At 46.1% G+C, this 24,191-nt stretch overlaps 1 long non-coding RNA gene across 1 annotated transcript in view; it reads left to right on the top strand.

Annotated features, from left to right (window-relative positions):
- The window catches only part of LOC125331838, a 58,428-nt gene that overhangs the window by 31,429 nt on the left and 2,808 nt on the right, over positions 1 to 24,191 (top strand). The window contains exons 3-5 of the long non-coding RNA XR_007206233.1: positions 4,116 to 4,271; positions 21,313 to 21,536; positions 23,363 to 23,534. This is a non-coding gene — a long non-coding RNA (uncharacterized LOC125331838). The remainder of the gene's footprint in view (positions 1 to 4,115; positions 4,272 to 21,312; positions 21,537 to 23,362; positions 23,535 to 24,191) is intronic.

Below are 24,191 nucleotides of genomic sequence, written 5' to 3' on the forward strand. Positions count from 1 at the left end.
TTTGTATTTTTGCTGTTAACAGAGATCAATTGCTGCTGTCACATCCCCTGCTTGTTTACAAGTTTCAAGGTTTTCCCAGCATTGTGTGGAAGATAGAAATATTTTCTTTCCAGACTTACTAGATTATCAACAGATGCTCGTTTTATAAACTTGCTTTGAAAATCTGACTGGGCAGAGAAACTGTTTGAGACAGTGATCCAGCAAACTGAGTGGGAGAAAGCTGCAAATTTGAGTCATTGAGCAGATTTACAAGTGTTTTCCCAGGGTGAGATTAGAAATGATGCTGGTCTGTAAAGGCAACTGCAAAGAGCTGTTCAGAGCTGCTGAGTGCTAGCCTGAAACAGCAGAGTTTTAAAAGAAATCATACACCCCATGTTTTTAGCTGCAGCTAAAAACAACAGTGCAGAGGATAAATCAAAATGAATTTTGTCTGCTGTGGGAGATCCTTACTGGGAAGCCATGTAAAGCCCTGTGCTTTAAAACCAGCTTTCAGCTTTGCTTTTTCTGCAAGTTTTGCTGAGAAATTGAGGGAAATTTGCCATTTTTGATGATTGTCCTTTTGGTTTCGGCCTGGGTTCATGATCATTTTTGCTGTATCTTGCTTTTGCCCACAGTCCCACATCCCCAGGGCTGCCCTTACAAACCATCGCCACCTGAAATCCCATCTGCAGCCCAGGGCATCCTGGACTCAGCAGTAAAATCCCAGGTGGGCACAGGGGGAAGCCCTGGGATGGGACGAGACCTGGTTGCAGAACCTCAGGTGCAGCCTGAGCTCTGCTGAAACCCAAGGACAGGTGGTCACAGGTGTCCCTGGGGCTGCAGGGGCAGCAGGGCAGGGCTCAGGGGAGCTCTCAGTGTAACCTGCACACAGGGGTACAATATTTATCCTGAATATTCCTCAGTTGGTATTCATGAGCCCCTGCTTGTTCCAGGAGCACTGCTGTATACCCACAGGTATTTCCCTTTGATGTTTCTTTAGTCTTTCAGATCAAAATCAACCTTGTGCCTGAAAACCTTCTCTGCAGAAAGTGCATTTGTGGAAAATAGTTGGATTTTCTAATCTGCATCACCTGATCTGCCACCCCCAAACCAGGCTGGGTGAGCACCTCTCCCTGTGACACACTCTGCCCAAGGAGGATGGGATGGAGACCTGGTTTGCATTTCAAAAAGCCACTTTTGTGCATGAAAAGCAAAGAGTTGGTGCTGTACTTGGCTCGTTGGTGTTTGAGCAGGTCTGTGGTGAAGGTAACAGAGCCTCTGCAGGGGTGTGTTGCTGTCAGGGGTGTGGTTTTGGGAGCCCTCAGCAGAAAATCATGACTGATGATAATGGTGGCAGTGTCTGTGCCTGGGCAGGATGTGCTGCAGGGATGGAATGAGTGGACACCATTTCCAGGAAGCTGGGGATGAAAGGAGAGGGAGGTGGGAGGTGAACAGAACCACAGAATGGTTCCCACTGGAGGGGACTCAAAAGTCATCAGGTCTCTCAGGACAAGAGAAAAGGGCCTCAAGCTATGCCAGGGGAGGGTCAGGTTGGACTTGAGGAATTTCTTCACTGGAAGGGGATGCCCAGGGAGGTTTGGAGGTGCCCAAGGAAGGGCTGGACATGGCACTCAGTGTTCTGGGCTGGGGACACAGTGGGCATCGGGCACAGCTGGGACTCGATGGCCTTGGAGGTGTTTTCCAACCTAAATGATTCTGGAATTCTGGTTCTAACCCCCTGCCATGGACAGGGAAGGAATAATTCTCAGTGTTGTGCCCTCACATACAGCCAGTAATTCCAGCAGATTGCTGAAAAGCAGCAATACCTCTGGCCATTGTGTGTTGTTATTTATTTCTGACTTGCTCCTTTACTGATGTGGAAAACAATTGTGGAGAGCAGCTGATTAAGGTTTTGCCATTTAATTTTTATCTGCATGGGGTTGGTGTGCGATGAGAGCCTCACCTGATGTAAAAGATGCCTTTGATATTCTTCATTATCTCTCTGGAAGGTTTGCATTGTTCTTGGGGAAATGAAGAACAAAAATACGCACAATGGCTCCATTAATTCCCTGGCAATTACACTCCAGCTCTTTTCAGGATCACTACGGAAAATTAGTTCCTTAAGACATGCCTTAAACCCAGAAAGGGTTTCCTGAGAAATTAGGGAACTGGTTGGCAAAAAGGAGCTGTTAAATCCATTGTCTTATGAAATCCATTGTGCCACCAGGAAATAAAGATTTATGGCCATGCAGTTTATGGGAACCACATTGTGTCTCATGGCTTTACTAGGGAAGGGGTTGTGTTCAAATTCCATGGATTTTTAAGGAGATGGATAGAGGACCTGTTTTCTGTGGAAATTCAGTGCAGCACGTGAGTGTTGGCTTGAAAACTGCCCATTTCCATTAAATGTTAACATTGGCTTTGATGGAAAGGCAGCAAATAATTATTTTGGTTTGGGTTTCACATTGCAGTTCTTTTTAAAGGGTTTGGGGTCCTTAAAAGGAAAACTGTTTAGTGCAATCTGCTTTCCTTTTGTTCTTCGTATCCTCTGAGTTCCTTTGGCTGGAAGTTTCCAAGCTGTGTGAGGAGTTTGTCCAATTCCCAGCATCCACATGGGTGCCTCTGGGAACCCCAGAGTGAAAATTAAGGAGGCTATTTCTGGGGCATAGGAAAAATGGAGAGTAAATGGCTCTATACTGGAGAGTCTGTATTATTCTAATCTTTTCCCAGTGTGAAATTCTCACTTAAAGTTTCATGGGAACATCTTTTCCTTAAATACAAGTCCCCACTTCAGCTTTTACTGGGAGTATTAAAAATACGTGTAGGAAAGATAACACTTTGTAGCTGTGTAGTAGCTATTAAGGAGAAAAATCTGGATTTGAATGCTGATCGTTTGCAGATACAGAAATGGTACCACCTGCTGCTGGAAAGCATGGAGCATCCATGAATATTATGGGAAGTGCTCTGACAGCTGCTGCAAGGGGGAGGCTGTAGCAGCTGCTTACTAAGCAGAGTAGTGAGAGTATCAGTGAGGCACTGAAGCTCTCTAGGAGACAGGACCTCAGTTTTGCGCCTTTATTAAAAAATTGCCCAAAATTCCATCTAAAAAATGCAAAAAACAGATTTTACTGCCTGTTTTTTGTGCACAGGAGCTTGCTGAGCTCACCTACACACTGCTGTAAGCACTGTTATCTCTCTTTTCTGCAGCTCTCCCATTTAGATAACTTCCCAGAGGTGTCTGCACTTTTGCAGTGCCCACACTGTGTGGCTGTTTTCCAAACAGGAATTCCCAGGATGGTGACTCCCTGGGTGCTTCTTTGGCCTCACTCATTGCTCTTAGAGCTTCTAAATCTCCTCTGCATCAGCTCTGAGCTGCAGATCCTGAGAGGTGCTCAGGGCTCGTGTCAGGTGAGCTGATCCTTAGAACATCTGAATGCATTTCCAGAGTAATCCCCTGCTAATTAACACACAAACTCCTTCACTGTTAATAAGATAAATCGGTGTTTTCTTGATCTTGTGCACAGCTTATGGTAATTTTAAACCCTACAGAAAGTGGCTGCTTCCATGAACAAATGGGGATAATTAGCTGGAGATAGTTATTATGCAAATTGAGCAAGCTGCACCTTTGAGTGGAAGTGGATGAGCAGGTTGAGCATAATGCCCCAAATTTGGATGCAAATGGAAAAGCTGTTATGGCATAACCTGCCCAGGCTGTCCATGCTTAGGATCAGCTGCAGGAATTAATTTGGGAAGTGAGCCCCAGCCATGAGCCCAGGCTGTTCTCCATCCCCAAGTGGGAGCGTGGCTGGGCTGAGTGTCCCTGGGTGATCCCAGCAGGCACTTGGGGCATTTTTTTGACCAAAACCTCACTTCAATGAAATCAAAAGGTTTGGGCAAGTATTGATCTTTTGAGGTTTATTTAGAAAATCCTGCCTATCTGGATAATACTCAATTTTGATGCTTTTACTCCCATATCTTTTCATTTAGATTTGTTGTTGTTGTTTTTTGTTTTTTTTTTTTTTTTTAACAGCCACATAAATACTATCAATTGGCTGAAATGGAGAGGAATATTGTAAAATTGAAACATTCAAAATGTAAATTAATTTATTTCTTCTTGTTTTGTTTTTTTCCCCCAGTGCTCACCACAGGACACCTCATGTGTCTGCTCTGGTTTGGAGCCAAGTGTGCCATCAGATGTGGGACTGCTGGAGCCCGTGGGGCTGGAGCCGGTGCTGACCTTGGCCAGGCTGGTGGGACCCCAGCAGCAGAACTCTGAGCCAATTCTCTTCCCTGTGAGTGTGTTCTTAGACTCATTTCTTTGGGAGGAGTTGGAATTCTGTTCATCTGGGCTGTCTCAGCTTCATGGTTGCTCTGAGTAACCAAGAGCTGCTGATTAATTAACACTGAACACAGTAATTGATAGCAACCTGCTTTAGACAGATCGTTCCTAAGAGAGACTTCAGCTCTGCTCCTGCTGCCACACAGTTTGTGACTCCCAGAGTCCCAGGCTGGCTGGGGTTGGAAGGGATCTCGGGAGGTGCCCAAGTCCAATCCCTGCTCCAGCAGGTTCACCCAGAGCAGGTCACACAGAATCAGTCCAGGTGGGTTTGGGTATCTCCAGGGAAGGACACTCCACAATCTGGGCACCTGTTCCAGGGCTCTGCCACCCACAAAGCAAAGAATTTTTCTTCATGTTCAGCTGGAACTTCCCATGTGTCAGATTGTGCCCGTTGCCACTTGTGTTTTCACTGGGCACCACTGGGAGTCTGGCCCCCTCCTCTTGGCACCTGCCCTTAAAATATCTGTGTGGTGATAAAATCACCTGTCAGTTGTCTCTTTTGCAGGGTTTGGAGTGTCTATGCCCACAGTGGTTCGGGTTTTCTATTCCCACATCTTGGTTTCTGCCACTCAGGAGCTCTCTGATTCCCACCTGGGGCTGGATCAGCCCTGCCTGGGTCAGGCCCAGCTTCCCCACAGCGTGGCACCGGGAGAGGGAGCAGGATCTGGGAATGCAGACACAGCTCAGGATCCACCTGGCTTTCCTGGCAAACCCCGGGAGCTCCTGGATCTCTCCCATCGCCCTGCAGAGCCCGGGAACAGCAGCTCCTCCACCCGTGCCCGCTCCCCACATGAAATCAGCACCAGCCTCATGAATGCGGAATAAAAATGCCTTCTGATGTTTTCCCTGAAAACGAAAGGAAATCAGATGGGTGTAGGATACAAATGAGGGCAGGACATCCCAGGCTCTTGCTCCCCGGGGGGAGGACAGAGAAGTTATATTTACATTACACACGGCGTGCCCTGACTGTCAATATTGTGAAGCTCCTCCACAGACCGATGAAATCTCCACCTGAACTTTGTCAAACTGTTTTATCACTCAATCTTTTGATTATCAGTGGAGGAAAAAACCCCACATTTCCATAACAATAGCACTTAATGACCGGAGGTGCTGAAAATCCAAGGTCTAATTTCATCCATGGAAATAGAGATACGAGACTCTCTGGCGAAATATTTGAAACTTGTTTTAAGAAGAGATGTTGGTGGCGAACAGATGGCCCCGGCCCGGCATCCATATTCATGAGTGCATTGATTTCATTATGTCTTCCCCTAGGAAACTCAGCTTTTATAAGTCTGCCTGGCCATCAAATTGAGCAGTCAGGAGCCCTCTGTCACAGCTCTGTTGCTGTAGAAATTGGGGAAAGTATGTGAGAGGCTTTAGCACTTTTGTCTTGACTTTTATCACCCAACACCTGTTGTTTGGGGCTGGAGAGCTGGGATTTTTATCAGGTGGAACGTACGTTGGCTTTGGGTGCATAAAGTGCCGTGTTCTTTTTAACTGAGTGACTTTACTTTTGTGACATCCTTGTGCTGTTTAATAACTTCCAGAGGGCTGAGATCTACGGGCAGGAGCTCCCAGTGCAACCCCGAGCTGCCAAAATCTCTTTGGGGAAATCCCTCGTGCGATTCTCTGCTTGATATATTAATTGCCCAGGATAAATCTTACAAAGCAGCGATCACTGCGATCACAAAGGGAAATAAAACATCGAGACAGAACTGCAAATCCAATCTGAAGTGTCTTTTCACAGAGGGAAACACGTTGTTAAGCACTAGTGAAAGCTGGGAATGTTTTGAGGATTGCTTTTAATCGACTTCGAAGGCTTCTGGATGAATTTCGGGATTTTTAAAAGTTTTGTCCAAAGAGAAATTTTTTTCCTTTGTTTAGTCCCTTTCCCGGGAACATCTAATTCCATATGTGAGGATACCGACTGCTGTCTCTAAATGGTGACATTTGGCTTTTTTTGGTACAACATTTGTGCAGCCCTGACTGGAACTGTGCCACCTCCCGAGGGTGAAGCCTCCTCGCGGGAGCTTTGTTTTTTAGGCACGGATCCAGTGATGGGAGAGCATCCCTGGGCATTGGAGCCCCGGGACTGGGGGTCCAGGGATGGGGAGACTCCTGGTGGGAGCAGGAGGACCTGAGGGACTGATTGATGGCAGCGCCGGCGTCCCCTGGACTCTCTCAGCCCTGCATTCAGGACCTACCTCTTTTTTTAAGGCAAGTTTAGCAGCTGGTCCTTTGATTTGCAAAATGAGGTTTAGTTCTAAAGAATAGGCCAAGACTGAGGGGATTCTGTGGGTTTGGGACTTGGAATTGCTTTTATCTTCCTCTTTTTGTCACTTCACTCCTTTCTTTCAGGCCAGAAGTATTTTTGTGTGCTCTTCAAAAGCCGGGCTGCTGTTGTACTTGGGCTCCAAAGAGCCTTAAAAGTGCCATTTAAATTCAGATCTTTTGCAAAGCTTGAAGGGAGAAAAATTTTTCAAATGTTTCCTACTTGGACGTAATCGATCAGCAGCGGGGTAAAACCCAGAAATGTTCTTTTGGGGAAGCTGAATGAAATTACGGCTGCCTGACATGACAGTTTAAGCTGTCAGCTGAATAAAGACAACATCTGACCACGACAACAGAATCTCCGGTTTTTATTTTATTCCTTTTCTAGAAGCAAAAACCAGGGTTAATATGGTCCCATTTGGTTTGCTTGATCAAGAGTAGAGTTTAATTAAATAAAATGAGCACAACCACCATTTTTTTGCATTATGGAACTGTCAGTTTAGCATTCAGCTCCCAAAGGGTACTCAAAGGATCATTTGATTTTAAAATGATTGTAGCCTTGAAATAACTTAAAAGGCACTAATGTATTTAATCAAAGGAGGTAACTGGTAATAGAGGAATAAATCATTCACGCATATAAATAACAGGACTCCCACGAGGGTGGGAAGCCAACAGGGAAAACATTTAGGGCTACATTGTTTCCTCTGGCCCCCTTCTGCCCATATCTGTGGAGCTAAAACATCCGAGATGTTTTGTCACAGGCTCAGTTTGCGGTTCTTCTGTACCCGGGATATCCAGATGTGCTGTCAGCTGTCCCCAGGCCTGTCCTCACATGTCATCTGCGCCTGTTTTATCCACCCCACGTGTGCATGGAGCGTGTTCTGACCTGAGGAGTTCACTGCCTCTCGAAATGTCAGGATTCAGGTTGCCTGCACATCCCTAATTCCCCCCTTTCATCTCCCTCGCGGAACGAGAACTAACGAGGGGGAAGGAGCCGTGTGTGGCCCTGCAATTAAAATGTCTTTGCTGAGCCCGAGTGGAAGCAGCTATTTCAGTCTGGCCGCTTCTTCACTTGCCTGGCTTTGCTGTATAAATAATGGGCTTCGGCAGCGCCTTGGCTGTGGGTGGTTATTTTTACAGGGCTTGGAAAAGCTCAGTTTAGCATTTGGAACAGCAGGAGTGGGCTTGGCTCATCCCCTGGGGGGTTGGGAGTGGGAGCAGGGGCTGGGGCTGCTGCTGCTGCTGCGTCCAGGCCAGCCCCGGCGGTGTCCCACCCTGACAGTGGCACCACCCTGGCGGTGGCACCACCCTGATAGTGGCACCACTCTCTGTTCCCACAAGTGCCAGGCTGGGACTGGGCCAAACCCAGCTCCTTTGCACTAATTCCTAAGAGTTTCAGAAATACGTGTTTCGGTTGGTTCTTTTAAGAGTTGTTTTATTGATGTACTAGATGAAACAATAAGCCGAGCAAAAATATTACCTGTATTGTTTCACATTAGTTATATGGGAATATAGTTGATATTAATTAGTAAATATAATAGTATGAGTATGATAATGTAATGCAAGGGGATTTCTCCCAGCAGTCTGTTGTGAGTGGCTGGGGACTCTGCTCCCAGCTATTCCCAGGCAATTGGAGTTCACATCCAGTGGCGCTTATTTATATATTTTTACACTCTATATTAATTATTATACACATGATAATATAACACAAGAGGCTTCTCCCAGCACTCTGTTGTGAACCTTTGGGGCTCCTGCTTGGCTCCCAACTCTTCCCAGGCAGTTGAAGTTCCCATCAAGTGCACTTTCCCTGCAATTAAACACCTGAGCCACTCCAAACCTGTAAATCTTTTGACAAAACACCCACTACAAAGTTGTTCTTTGTGTATCATCTGTAATTGGCAAATCTCTCGGGATGCAGAGGCCCAGGTCCCACTCCTGGGGTTGTCCCCTTTTTGCTGTCACACCTTCCCTGTGACACCTCTACCTGTTTTTAATTAATACTCATGGTTATTATATCTTAGGAAATCCCAGAGACAAGGAACACTGATTTAACCAGAAGGGATAATGCCACACCTGCCCTGGGTGTTTTGTCCAAAATCCAGGGGGTCAATTTGCTTAATTGATTAAGCACAAACAGGTGCTTAAACTAGCCTGCCCATCCTAGTTTATCTCCTTGAATGAAGTTATTCAGTGAATTCAAAGATTTTTTGAAGTGATTTAATGAAAAATTAATTTCTAGGGGAAAAAAAAAAAAAAGATGGCAGGTCATAAATATAAGATACTTCCCATCTGTTCGTGGTGCATGACTCAGGGCTGTGTGCATGCACCTGGATAAAAGATGAATAACCTGCAGCTCGTGCCAGAAGAGCTTTTTAGCAGGTTGGGATCAGGCAGGCGCCTGATCAAGGTCGTTTAGGATTCCCATATAACATAAACTTGTTAGAAATGACATTTTGGTGGTGTAACTGCCTCCCTGGGAGCGTTAATATGAAGGAGTGAGACTGAGGAAAACCCCCAGTGGCCTGAAACACCGACTTGTGGAATGCACTGGAAATTAAAAGCTTTCATGTTTTATTGATGCTGAAATCTGGATTTAACGTTCTGGGGGTGTCTCATCCCTGGCAGTGCCCAAGGCCAGGCTGGACAGGGCTTGGAGCAGCCTGGGACAGTGGGAGGTGTCCCTACCCATGGCAGGGGTGGCACTGGATGGGCTTTAAAGTCCCTTCCAGCCCAAACCAGTCTGGGGTAATAACAACAACAACAACGAGGGGAATTGTGGGGGGAGATCAGAGATCTGCCAAGCGGGGATGGGCAATACAGGCTGAGGGTCCCAGGGTTTCAGCTTCCTCTTCTGTGGAGAAACTCTCCAATATCTCTGTTTTTCCTAATCCATGGGGGCTTTTCTTTAGAAGAGAGCTACATTTCTCCAGTCTCCTATTTTTAAATACACAGAAGTTGTTCTAATGCGAAAGTGATTTCATGGGTAAAAATCAAGCAATTCCATAAAAGAGCTGAAGAAAGTTGTTTCCTGCACATCCATCACATATCTTAAAGTAGCATCCCCAAATCTGGGGATGTTCTGTAAAATCTCAAGCCTGTGGATGCCGCACTCTGGGTGCTCAGCCCATTTTCTGGGCTCTCCAGTCCATGTTTGCAGCAAACAACCCCAGCCCAAAGCTGTCTCACAAACCCTCTGCCAGACTCATCGCTCTGTGTGGAATGAGCGTGCGGCAGGTCCTGTGCCGTGTCCCTCCAAGAGTGGGAGGATGTTGTTCTCCCTGGCATACTGTGAGTGGGAGAGTGGGAAAAACCAGCCAAAAGCTGCAATGGCATTTCAAGTTAACGAAGCTTTCAGGAGCTGTCCCTGATTAAACAGATGTGGGTTAAATAATTTAAATTTGCTACGTCCCTTACCATAGAAAACCGGGGGGAAGTGCCATAAATTTCCTGAAAGTTGCTGTGATGTGACTTTAGTTTTGTAGATGATGGAATATCTGGAATTGGAAGCCAAGAGGACTGAGTGCAGCAACAAGAAGCGGCTGTGGCTGTGCTGTTGGGTTGGAGTGACAAGCAATGATTGATGTGTGCTGGCAGTCACTAGGAAAAAGTTCTGCTTTATACATTTGAAGTGTTTTAAATTTAGGTTTTTCAGTTTGCCACTCCCACTCCTCTCTCTGGGGATAAAAGGAAAAGCACGTGGAGGACAGGGACCTGTTGCATCTGGGGGAATTGAACTGAAGGAGGTTTTGTCTGTTTTTGATAATTTCTGGATGCCAGAGCATTATGCTGACACTTCTTGTAAGGGAAAAGGGTTCTGGTGGCCACAGATTCTTTGATTTTCCTATTTGGAACCTCCAAAGATGCAGCTCCCACAGCTCTTCAGGCAGATGGGATTTCACCAGTTTCTTGCTTCCTGGACTGGGAAGCTCTGCTAGGGGGCTGTGATTTCTGCATCCTTTGAGGGAATGGCCTCTGCAGACTTTCCACATCCCACCCCAGGAAATCAGTAAATAAAATCATCTGTTAAATTAAGTCTTCTTAAGGAAGGCTTTTAAAGAGATGCTCTCAAGTGCTTCTCCATGGAAAATGAGAAAGGGGGAGCGCATTCCTCTTGGCTTTATTCCCACTCAGCTCTGTCCCAGCAAAATTCAAAGCAGCTTTCAGCATTGCATCCTCATTTACTGGGCAATAAAATCCTGGGGAAAAGCAGCAATGCTTCATAAAAGTACAAACAAAGCAAATAGAAACCTCTCCTGGGACGTGTCCAGCGCTCAGATCATTTGGAAGGTGGTCAGGAGCTGTGTGGGATGGTTACATTCCAGCTGGTAAAACAAAAATCAATGGACATGAAATGAGTTAATACAGGTGGAAGTTTTTCCCTCTGGGCACTGCCGAAGGATTTCAGGGCAGAATTTTCCAAAGAAACTTTCCATCTAAGGTTGATGATGTTTTTTCTTGTTATATTAATGTAGCTTTTGGTTCTGTCTGTGTGACATCTCTGATGTGCTGTGGCCATGTGGGCCCTGCCCAGCCCGGGCTGGTGGCAGGGGGTGGTTCCTGACAGGTGGGTTCAGGTGTGGTTTGGCTGTTCCCGATGGATCAGGTGGGTTCAGGTGTGGTTTGGCTGTTCCTCCAAGCCCTGTGGGACCAAGGCCACAGGTGGCACCTGGACGCTGCTGGTGCTGCAGGTACTGCTGGGACAGGTGCTCACAGGAGCTGACTCCAAGAATGTTCTTCCTTAGCCAGATAAGCCCTGGCTGCATCCATCCCCATAATTCATTTTGTGTTCTCAGCAAGATTAGAGCCCGGCACAGTGTTTTGTGTTAGAGCTGCTCTTTCAGCACACACTGGTATTCATCTGGGGAGCTCTTGCAAATGATTGAACATTTTAATCTCTTTCCTGCATTTCCTCACGTGGATTCCAGTAATGTGCATCCGGTACCAGCAAGTGGACTATGACCCAGAAGGGATTTAGGGCTGTGGAACAACGCGTCCCTGCTGTAATTTCTTTCTCATCTTCATCTTCTCCCGCTGTATCCTCATGTAACTCCATGCTGGGCTATTCCGAAGCATCATTTCCAGCAGCTCTGTTCCTGGAGGCTGCAGCCCCAGCCCTGTGCTTCAGCAGGAGCTTCACCAGAGGCACTGCTGTCAGTGCCAGAGTAAATCCTTCTCTGTGGGTTGGCAGCCCCTGTGTGAAGAGTGGGTGGTGCTGGGTGTGTTTCAATGCAGAGGGAATGAGGGAATGGCGCCTGAGTGCAGAAGGACCACTGCAACATTCCCTTCCCAGCCATGCCTCAAACTGTGCTCCCAGCTGGGCTGCTTTGTGGTGCAGTTGTGTACAGCTGCTGGGAGAAATCCCTGCTGGGGAGGGGAGGGTGGAGGAGTGCTGCAATTTAATTTGAGTCCTGGTTCCAGTGTCCGCAGAGCAGAGTGGCCAAAGGGCCCCGTTCGGATAAACCTGTGTTCCCCCAACCTGCTCCCCGTGGTCCCAGTGCCACCAGAAACACCAACCCCTAGGAGAGCTGCTTCAGGCAGAAGGCTTGTTCCTGTGAGGGCTGAGTCTCTACACGGTGATCCTGAGCTGTTCCTGAGCTGTTCCCAGTGCCCCCTCGGGTGGCACTGCCCAGTGTTTGTCCTGGCACCACAGGTCTGGGTTTGCTGTGTGGGGTTGGCCCATGTTGGCCACTGTGTGCGAGGCAGTCATTTCCCATGTCTTTGAGCTGTTCAATTTTCGCTCCAAATCAAATTTCTCAACAGTCTCCCCAGTGGTACCAATTTCAGCTCTGTATCGTTTTGTCCTGCAAGACACCACTCCTGAGCCACCTTTGTGCAGGTGTGTGTACCTAGAAAATGCATTTAATGTTGCACTATTGAACATGGAAGTTGGGTTATTTCTCTCTCCAGCCAGGGTCAGAACCTGCCCGAGCCTCAGGACTGGAGCCTGCCTGGATCTAATCCTGTAGGTCCTGGTTTCTTGTTCTCCTTCAGTGGCTGTCTCCCCAAAGACTCTGCTCAAACTGCCTGTTCGCAGAGGCTGCTGCCTCTCGAGGGGGGTTGCTTTGGGTTGAGTTTGTTTGGGTTTTTTTTTTAATCAGTCAGCAAAACCAGCTGGTTCTGCACTTAACTCATCGATAGAAGGATTTACTTCCTAAAACTTCAAAAACCTAACTGTTACCCCGTTGCTGAGCCCTGCCAGCATCAGTGTGAGCACTCCAAGCAGTGAGTGCCTGTCCTCGGAGTCCTGGCTGTGCCCTGCCAGCTCCTGCTGTGGCAATGGGCTTGGATTTGTCCTTGTTTTTAACTTCAGTTGGCGAGCCCATGGGAATAACTTGTGGCTCTCTTCCTGAAAAATGACACTTTGCCAAAAGGAGAGACAAGAACTTGTTTAAAAATGCAAACCAGGAAACTTCCTCCAGTTCAACACAATGATTAACTGTCCCAGCTTACATGGAATAATTGCAGCCTTTCCTCCACGCTGCCATCTTGGCATTGTTCTCCTGAATATCACCTGATACATCTTTACTATCACGACACTTCTCTTAATGCACAATTAGAATTATAACACCTTTTACAGCATTCTATATAATTAAAAAGCCAGACTTTCTCTGAAAGAACAATATTCTGGCAAGTGGCAGTGGCACAGATGAATTATTTTGAAGGCAGATGATGCTGGCAGGTTGGGCTGTACGTCAGGCTGGAGAAGTAGGACGCTTTCCTTATTTGTTGTCAGTTTTCCTTTGTGCTTAATGCAGATTTGTCTGATTCCAGCACTGGAGAGGGAAACCTTGATTTAGGAAATCATGTTTCTATAGAATGACACCACCTCATCATCTGTTGAGGCTGTCACCTTTCCCCTCGAGTTACTCCCCTGCCTTTGCTAGGATTTCATGCAGAGAAACGGATTAATTGTTGGTAAGGGGGACAAATGCAGCCCGTGTAATCCCACACTACCCTGTGGAGGGAGGTGGCTCCTGCTGGGATGCTGGGCTGGGATAAATGAAACCAGGCAAGTCCCAAAGCCCAGCATAATTCCTGAGCTGCCTTTGAAAGATATTGTTGTGGGCCTGTAAAATGCGATGCCATACAGGTGTTCCAGCTTCTGCTTAAAGATAAAATCAAGTTTCTGCTCCCTGCAGTTGTTGAGGGGGAAAGAAATGGTGGCTCAGAATTCCAAAGACAGATAAAGACAATAAAACTAATTTTAAAAGAATAAAAATGGCTGTGATTGAGGCAATCTTAGAATTTGTGAGGGCTGGGAGGAAAGCAGCCTTGTGCCTGGTTTCAGGGCTGATGCTGGGCAATGCCTTGGGTGCTGCTTTCAGCTTCTCTCTGTATGTCAAAGTCTTAGTGAAATGATTTTTTGGTCTAACTTTAAGTCCAGGAAGTCTTTACAGTGAGTGAGGCAGCATTTGTAGGTGGTTCCCTACTAACTGGAATTTTCCTGTTCCTACCCTATTTTTCAGCCCTTACAAAATCTTCCTTTACTCTTAAAACTGCAGCGAGTTATTGCCGTAATGTAAAACACCGGTGAGGATAGTGGTGTGCTCCTGCTGACCTGTCTGACACCTCTTACAAGGTACAGGCTCACACAACATGAAAATCTGACTTCAAGGGAACCCCTGAAACTTCCCTCAAGGCTGTGGTGGAGAGCAGCTCCTGGGGCAGAGCTGGTGGGTCCCAGGGTGCAGCCGAGGCCTGACCTGTTCTTGCTGCAGCTTTAGAGGCAGACAGAGCTCAGGCAGAGAGCTCGGAGCTGGTGACCTTCAGGGCATGGTGGAAAGCTGGTCCAGGCACTTCTGTGTTGTAGGGAGCATTTGAAGTGCTGGGAGGAGTGGGAGGATGGATTTAATGGTTTGTTCCTCCCTGGAGTGCTGCTGTTTGGGTTTGGAGGGGTGGCATGTGCCAGGCTGCAGGTGAGTCTGGCTGTATTCAGACAGAGTCCCTGCATGATCAGATGTCCTCAGATCCATCTTTATATCCATCTGATCTGGGAGTCCAAATAAATGAAAATAGAATTGAGGCACTGTTCATTTGCTGGATTTTTAGAAATTTTTCTTTTCACGTAAGGAATCAAATCCCCTCTTACTGTTCTGGCATAATGGATTAAAATAAACCACAGTTTATTTGTGCTCAGAAACCCACTCTGGTATCTCTTGCCTGCTACAGATAGTTAGATTTTCTCTTAGGGTGGAGTTGATGAAGTATATTTTGCTGCAGTATCAGCTGCCTGATAATTTAACTTCCCTTATTCCATTATGGTGCTAAGCAACATTTTAACGGATTGTGAGTTTCCTTTTTGGTATGGGTGTCTGGAGAGCATGTACAGCCTTTATAATAAGCTTTAAATCTAAATAAAAGGTTAAGTATATAGCACGCTCAGTCTTCAGAGCACTAGAATAGATTTATTTAATCATCCTTTATGAGCCAGGCCAGCAGTTACAGCCTCGCTGGTACTGAGGGGGGAGATTTATCAGCAGAGTGACTGACTTGCTGTGGTCAGGAGAAATGTCACTGTCAGAAGGGCAGTGGGAGAATCTCCCACTTACTGACCCCAGTTTGACACCAGTCCTCAGCCCTGCTTTGGTGCAGCTGTTGCTCCTCCTCTGCCTGCCTGGGATCGGGCTCAAAGTGGAGGTAGCATCACACCAGGCAAAGATCTGCACCAACTTCCCTCATCACGGGCTCTGGCTCGTGGTTTGAGAGTTCTGTCAGGCTGAATTAACTGCTGATTTATCGGCTGCTCAGCTGGGTCCCAAAAAGGTTTGGAAATGCTGCTCCCATCTTGCACGTTTCCTATCTGGTTCACTCCAAGTCCGGAGCAGCCCTGAATACCAACGACAGCGGTACCTGGGCTGGGCTATTTAATCACCTCGTAAAAGAATGGAAACAGATACTTAATGACGCAAAGTGCACTCAGATTAAATGATCAGAAATTCCTAGTTAATCACCAGAAAGGAAACTAATTAAATTACCATTCAGCTTTTATGGGGGCCTTGGGATGGTAAGCTGAAATAAGTCCCTTCAATCACTTTTTTCATTAGATGGGACAGGCATATTCAAGGTTAGTGAAGATAAATGTGATGTTCTTTGCTTGCTCTTGAAATTATAGTATTTAAATAGCATTTTATGCTTCATCACCTAATGCTAAACCCAAAGTAGACTGCAAGGAGACAGCTTAGCAGCGAGGCGCAGGGAAGGAAGGCGAAAATTGGGAATACGCAAATCAAGATTTAAAAGATTTTCATTTAATTATTATTTAAATTTCTAATTGCATTTTGCCTTCAGGAATAAGGTAGATAAGTGATACTGCCAAGTGATGAGGTGCTAATTCCAGCACTGACTCTGGCCCTTGGGAAGCACAGAGTGGTTAAAGGTGGTGTGTGATGTCTGCTGACTCCAATGGCCACCCAACCCTTTCCATAGCCAAAGGGGGGAAAATTGTGGAAAGTAGAGGATATTAGCAGCAAAAGAGCAAATTCCTGTAATTTTTTTGGCAGTTCTGTGTCCTTAGGAGCACCACGAGCGTGGTGACGGAGCCTGGGCAGGCGGGCCGGGTCCTTGCTCCCACCGAGGCTGCAGCACTCGGGGTGTCACCCAGCAGGTGCCTCCTGCCTTCGGCTTTGTTCTGGCTTTGTATCCCTGCCAGTTATTCCACCGCTGAGGGAAATGTTCTGTCAGGGGTTCTAAAGGGGCTGTGTCTGGTGGCGGTGGCAGCAGCTCCTGCCGAGCCGTGGGAAGGCAGAGGGGCTGCTCCGTGCTCCATCCTCCCGTGCTGCGCCCGGGGGCTCGGCCGGGCCCAGGGATTGTCCCTTGCCCAGAGCAGCTCCCCCATCCCTGTGACATTCCTGAAGGGCAGCGCTGCTCTCTCAGCCTGGGAAACAAAAGCCGCCGCAGCCCCAGGAGGTGCTCCCAGAATGGAAGGGAAATCTCCCGGTGCTTCAAAGCCAGAGGTAAATGCAGCCCTGAAACGCCGAACAGCCCCTGGAGAGAGGAAGAAGTCTCAGTTTAAGCATCAGTCTATATATTTTGGTACTTCTTTTTCTTGTTTTGTTTTATTTCTTAAAGCAAACCTTTACAGGCTCACAAAATAACAAAAGATCCAGTGATATCCCTTCAGTTCTGTGAAAAGGAGGATTTTCAGCAGCAAGTGAAATCAGTGAAATCCTGTCACTTTCTTTCTTAGCTTTTTAACAACCATACCCGAGGTTTCTGACACCCAGAACTTGCTTGAAAAGTTAAGAAAAGAAAACACAGCTGCAGGGTTTCAGAGCAGGGAACAAGCAAGTCAAAATAATCTGACTATCAAATCTGGGAGCTTTTCATTCACACTGAGGTTTTCCCACTAATGGAGATCCTGAGAGACATAAGGTCATTTAGTTTCCTGGTTAAATTGGTGGAGCTTTACTTAAAATCATAATAAATGTCCTTTTGTGGTGAATGATCGACTGTGACAATATTTACCAGCTGAAGCCCACAGAGCCTTGAAGTGTTGCTGATTTTGTTTTCTATTAATATGGGTAATTATGTTTACTTTGCCACTTGGGATCGTATCATCATTGAAATAATTAGTACATTTCCAGATACTTTGATAGATCTGAAAATTTCCTCTAAAAGCCTCCAAATACAAACACAGAGAACAAGAAAGGAGCATAATTATATTATTTTTCAATTTAATTATTTTTAGATCAGTATCAACATTGGGAGGGGGGTGGCACATGGGTTTGGAGTGGAGCTGAGTATTCCTCGCTGAGTTGCAGAGGAAAAGACTGACTCATGTTGGATAAAAGACCTGCAGGGAATCTCTGGAGCAGGACTGGCAGCTGGAGCCTTCCTCACTTCCAGCCCTTGCTTTCCAGCTTGGCCCTTCCCACAAGCTTTGGTGCCAGGGAATGGCTCCAGATGTTCCTCCAGGTGCTGGGGCTGCCTTCCCACACACCCTGGTCCTGGGGAGGATGTCCAGGAGCTGCATCTTGGCTCACTGCTTCCTTTGGAGAGAATTTCTCTTTTTGTCTGCTTGGGAGGGAGTTTGGAGATTTTTTTTTCCCATATCTTTCTTTGCCTTGTAACCAGAGCCAAGGATTCCCAAAGAGTCTGGGTGAGCCCATCCTTCTGGTGCCCGAGAATTGAAGATATTTTTGGGGCAGGAGGGATTAGCCATTATAATCCATGAAACAAACTTTTCACGCACTTGTTACAGTGGGGACACACTTTTTGGATGCAAATATGATCTTGGATCTTCAAAGATCTGGTTATAAACCAGGGTTTGTGTGGCCACAGCCTCTGGCTTTAGCGACGGGGTTTGTGTGTCCGCAGTTTCCATCCATCTTCAGAGGTAACGAGCAGGGAGCAATTAGCGATTTGCTAGCTCAGCAGTTCCTGGGAGAAGGGCTTGCCGGCCCCCTGGGGGGATGCTGCAGCCTTTCTTCAGCACATTCTGCTTTGAAACTTCCCAAGGACGGGTTCTGCTTTCAAACTTCCCAAGGAGCGCGCGGCCCTCGGGATTTAGGGCGAGGACGCCAGAGCTGCTCCAGCTGTTCCAGCTGTTCACCCCCCGGGGAGGTTTGTGCCCAGCAACTGTTCCCTCTTCGTGGCTGAAGCTGCAGGGGGATAATCAGACCCTCACCTGGGGTAGGACACATGTGAGGGCTTCCTTAACCCTTTCCTGGGCTGCAGGGTCCCAGCGGCTCCACTGATCCCAGCTGTCCAGCTGGCTTCCATCTCCATGGAATTAGAGAATCATTGAGGTTAAAACCTCCTTGAAACGTAGGAAATGAGGAGAGAGATCCCAGCTGAGGGTGGCTGTGCCAGGGCATGGTTGTTCTGAGGATACAGAATCTCATTAGTTACTCAGGAAGTAAAATTGAAGCAGAATTTTGCCTCAAGATCTAATTCCTTACCTGGCTGGTGTTTTTCCGGGATTGCTGAAGCCTGGCTCTGTTTCATTTTAGTTGGAAATAGTACCATAGACATCAGAGCATCCCTGATGAGCTGAGTGGCTTTCTCCTGGTTTGGTGTGTTCATTTCAGAGCAGCGGTCGTTCTTTATGGCAGAGGCCTGAAAATGATGATTTCTGTGTTACTGGCTTTGTGGAGGTGCCAAAAATAATCAAAGTCCAGGAATACCCTGGTAAAATCCTGAAGAAAAACATGTCGATACAAGGTTAAAAAAATAACTTGGATCTTCATCTGATGGAGTTTCCATAGTGGAAAAGAACAATTAATAACCCAAAGCAGGGGAAGTTACAGATCCACATCCCAGCAGGCCCTGAAACAGGCTGCTTAAAGCGAACCTTCTAATCTGCATTGCAGCTCTCATGTTTAATATTCACTGAGGCCAAGGGGCACCGCAGCCTCTCCTGCTAATCCCAAATAATCTCTTTCATGTTCAGTGGGATCTTGCTCCCAGTTACTGACTTCAGAGCTGGGGCCACGAGGAATTAATTGCAGGATGGCTCTGAGTCTGATGGGTTTTGTAGCTGCCTTCCCCATAGCTCGAGGCTATGGCTTGTGTTTCAGGCTTTTGATCATGTAGTGATTATATTGTCATGATTTGGGGAATCTTCCAGGATCCTGCTGGAAGGCCTGATTAGTCTAAATTAAGATATGTAGAATGAAAAGTGTGCAGGTACCAGAAGTTTCCAAGGAAATGATGCTGGAGAGTGGTGGTGGTGTCAGGGCTGCTCTGAAGAGCCGTAGTTCATTGCTTTTGTTTCAGGGCACCAAGTCAGATTTGGGTAAAAAAAAAATTGCAAAAAAGAGGCCTCAGAAGGTGGTCTGTAGGTGCATTTTATAGAGCTGTGGTCCCATATGCTGTTAAGTATTATTAATTATGGAGGTGTAGGTGAGAACATTTATACATTTTATGCAAATATATTGTGCTGGTCTCTGTTCTCCTGCTCTGCAAATGAGGTTTTAGTGAAGGCAAAAACCAAAGAGACTGGAAGAAAGAATTAAAAATCCAAACCCAAACATTCCCTGAATAAATTGCAATAGCAAGACACTTTGAAGAAATCAAAATGTTCCTCTACAAAACCCAGAGTCTGGAAATAACCTAGAAACACATATTTTTGAACAGAAAGTCCTTGGGTTTTTCCCCTACCTGCTCTCAGGGGAGCTGGGGAGAGGGGAATGCTCTGGGCACTTAGGAGTTGCAGGATGCTGTTTGGAAAGGCAGCTTTTTCCCTTGGGTTGCTGCTTCCAGCCAGGAGCAATAAGGAAAATAGATGATCTTAAGCAGTTATGTGCTAGAAGTGCCTCATTTTATTTTATTTCCCTTCAGAAAAAATATTTTCAGGGGAGTAAGCCTGGTTAGGAGTCAAATCCTCCTGGACAGAAGCCAGCTGGAATCTTTCCATGTGGTTAACTCAGAGGAGTGGAGGCAGCGAGGCTCCCTTAGGTCCTGCTGCTGTCACTGCCACAGTGGGGGAAGGATTAGCACACTGAAATTCCAGCTGAACTGCCAGGATCCTCTTCCAGCAGATCACTGCTGTGTGAAGGAAACTGGAAATTGTTCTGCTAGAGATTGATTTTGCAATTGGAGCCTGACTGAGGTGAAGAGGGAGATGCCCAGAGGGAGTTTTGAGGGATGGGTGGAAGCTACAGAAACCCCCAGCCTGCAGTGGCTCTGTGACCCCTTCATGGGGGGTTTACAGGAAATCCTGGTTGGAGGGACCCGGTGAATTGGTCATTAAAAGATGACTTAAATCAGAGTCACTGGAGAGGTGTGTGTGTGACAGGGTCTGCGAGCCACGAGAGAGCACAACGCTACACCAAGTTCATGAGAATTCCAATTTCCATTCCAAGGGCTCTCCTAGAAGAAAACTTTATAGTCAACAAATTGGGCACTTGAATCCAGTTCCTAAAACACACTCAGTTCTTGCTTTATTAACTGGGGTGTAGTTTAAAGCAAAGTTTCCCCTTTTCTGAGATATAAGGCAGGTTGGAAAAACCCTTTTCTTTGCACCTAAAAGGTTAAATTGTCCCCAGACCTGGTGCAGTTAAAGGACCTGGACGGCTTTGGTGAGTGAATAAATCACAGAGCTGATGTTTGAGGCATTGCAGAAAAGCATAATGAGTTGACAGGTGATGAATTCCATAAATGGCACCGTGTTTTTAGCAGCACAGGTGAAGGTGGTTTGGTTTTACAAGGGGTTGACTGCTCTGTCAGGGCTGTGAGCTGAGCACTGGGTTTGGGAATCTTAATCCAGCTGCTGCCCATGAACCAGATTTTCAACACTGCCTTCCCTCTGCAGCACCAGCCAGGCCAAAAACCCAGCCCTGGCCTCACCCTGGCTCCTCTGAAGAGGCCAGAGGAGCTGGAGGTGTGGACGTGCCTCAGAGAGACCACAGTGTACAAATAAACATCTCTTTTCCTCGCCCTGAGTGGAGCCATCCTTCAGCTCTGCCGAGGAGAGACACGCTCGAAATATCCCAAGTCATACATTAATTAGCTAATGCCTAAAAAGTGCTCTGAAGAAAAAAGCATTAAACAAACAGGCAGCAATGTTAATATTATTTTTAATAAATAGAAGAGCACCTTCCATAATGAAGGCTTGTGTGATGGGTGCATTTCAGTGGGTAATATCCCATGGCCCTTAACTACAGAAGAATTAGGAGTCTCATTATTTCAAGCTTAGACTTTAGGCACTGTATAGAGGCCAGGCTTTTATTTTCCTCAAAAACAGGTTAAAAATTCAAGCATTTTTCTATTTTTCCCTTCAGGAAGATGAAGAAGGGCAGCATGACAATGGTCTGCACCTCCCACCCACTGCTCAGATACATAATGGGGCTGGGAAGCTTTTCTAAAGAACCACTCTGGTCCTGTATTGAAATTCTGTCCAGCTCCCTTGGAATGAGATACAAAGGTGGATAAAGAAATCTGGATCACACAGATAAGCTCCTGAAGTGAAGACCAGGCACAAAAGAGTGAAAAGCAGGAATGTTATGTAAGTGCATTATTTTAATTGAAAAGCAAAATGTCCTCACCTTTTTTGGGAACTGCTTCTGTCATGGATTGCGAGGGAATGGAAGAACCGAGGGCTTGCCATCGTCTCTCTGTGGAGATTATCTGGCCTCCTTGGAGTCAACAGGATTTCTTGAGTTATTTAACTTAAACTGGATTTGACTCCTCAGCCTTGGGATCTGGGGGGTTCTGATCCTCCACTGCCCACCCCTGACTCCATGCACTCGTTAAGTGCTCAGCACGTTTGGAAGAGGAAATGCAGCAGTAGCTCAGTCTTTGGAGAGAACTCCTTAAACTGAAGATCTTCTAAAAAGCTGCTTTGCTGGGAGGGTAAAGGAGACTGGGGAGACTCCAGGGGGGTTGGGGTCCTCCATCCTCCCTCTCCTGACAAGCAGCACCCACTCAACTCCAGTATTGCCCAACATCCTTCTCTGAGACAGACACAGCAGCAGCTTCATGCTCCATTTGCCATCACTCAAATGACCTTTCCTGGCCTTTCCAGGGAGCCAAAGCTCAGCTGGAGGTCACCTTTCCAAAGCCAGGCCCCTCAGGAATTGGTGTGTCTGAACCTTTATCTGACCCGAAGGAGAGAATCAGTGGCTGCAACTGCTCCCCACAGCCCCAAAGACCACAGTTATTTCAAATAATGCTGGATTATGCCCCATAAATTCAGTAAGGTGACCCAGGAGTGTTCATTAGAATTTATTTTAGCCACACTTATTGTCACTTAAGAGCCTAAACAAGGAGTGATGGTTCTTGGAGCAGTAACAGTAAATTCTGGTTACTGCAAACACAAATGCCTCATTACATCCAGTCAAGGTCTATTTCCCCTTTACAGCCATAACTGCAGGAAAGCATTGTTTTTAATTTATGGAGAAGGATGCACAGGAATCTTGGCTCCTCTATTTGCATAAGCACGAGAGCCAATTAATCTCCTGTAAAGGATGCAGCGTGGTGGGTAAAATGTACAGACTCCTTCCCGAGCCCATTCCAGGGCGCCCATGGGCACCTCCCTGGGCGACAGCCCATCCCAGGGTGTTCTGCTGATAATCTGTTACAGAGGTAAGTACAAACAGCAGGAAAATGGACCATTCCTTATTTTAAGTGGAATTTTATTCCATATGATCCTTTCAGTGAAAACTCATGCGTGGATTTTCATTTGCCGAAGGATCAGAGTGGAAGTCATGTCAGAGAAAGAGGAATAGGCCAGGTAGAAAATGTGCTGCATTTTTATTGCAGGTTTATTTGTTTCATCTGCCCCCTGTGCAATGTTCTGTGATTTACCAAAAGATCTTTTAGACTGATGCTGCAGCATCCATAAGGGAGTGCTGGATGGAAAATGGAGCTGCAGTGGTGGGATTAGCCCTGCTGGATAAGCACCTTTTGGGTTTAATAGTTTATTGTGCTCCTGATAAATTACCCACCTGTGTTCTGCTTAGCAGCCTCCTGACCTGCAGATTTTTGTGTATTACAGACAAAAGAGAGGGAGGTGCAGCCTGGATGGGCGGAGGGCAAATGCAGATAACCAGGGAACAGCCCTTTTTTTGTTTTGTTCCCTCAAAAAACCTAATTGTGCTCCACAGATAATTAATTTTAACAAGTGAGCAACCACGCAGGTCAGCAGAGAAAAGGAGCCAATTAAAGAATATTTAGATGCTGTAAATATTTGGAGATCAGGGGCTGTTCTGGAAATCTTTGCAGATACAGCAACTTTGGCCAAAAATCTTCTTTCTCAAGCTGTTGCCTGAGCAGGAAGGAAATGCTGGTGGTTTTCAGAGCTCATAGCAGAACTTGTGTGTTCCTGAGCAGGGAGAAGATATTTGCCTGTCCATTGATTGAATTTCACCTTAAAGTCCTTGAGCAATAACAAGAACAAACTCCAGGATGTTACAGCAAAACCTCATCTCTGCACATGCTGACTCTGCTTCCAGAAGGAACTAATTCTTGCAATAATTCCATTTTTTCCTGCTGTCCCCTAAAGGTTTGTATTTTTCAACTCAGACCTTTAGCTTGATCCCATCCACATCTCAACCTATTTTATTGTTACTGCAAGAGATAAATTTTGGATATTGCTCACATGAAATACCTGATGCTATTTTTTGATTCCTTGGGCATGGCACAGCTGTTCTTTCCCCTCTCTAGGACTTTCAAGATCAGGAATTCAATGTATCTTTCAGGGCTATTTTTTTAAGAGGAATTTTCCAATAAAAGCTTTTGGCACTAAAAAGTTTGGAGTTCTTGTCACCTCTTTGGAGAATCAGAGAAAAAAAAAAGACTTTTGAAGTTTTGTGGTTCAAATTTGAACATGTAGTTTTGCAACTTGATGTTGTGTTTGCCTGGAGCAATGGAATCAATGGAAAGCAGCCTTTGGAAATCAAAATGAAAGGAGAAATTAATAATTTTTTTTATTACAAGAATTGTCCGAATTGTTTGTATTTTAGAACCTGATTTTTTTTTAGAATTTTACAGATTGCTGGTTTTATTCTGCACAGTGAACTCGTCATTTAGGGGCCATTGATGTGACAATTTCTTGTTATTTCTTTTGGTAACTGAGAAATTTTAAAAGGCCCTGTTTCCAAAGGAATAGTGTTGTAAAAAGGCATTTCCAACTCGTCCAACCCCTTTCTGGTGTCATTCC

Source organism: Corvus hawaiiensis, chromosome 11, assembly GCF_020740725.1.
Source record: "Corvus hawaiiensis isolate bCorHaw1 chromosome 11, bCorHaw1.pri.cur, whole genome shotgun sequence".
NCBI lineage: Eukaryota > Metazoa > Chordata > Aves > Passeriformes > Corvidae > Corvus > Corvus hawaiiensis.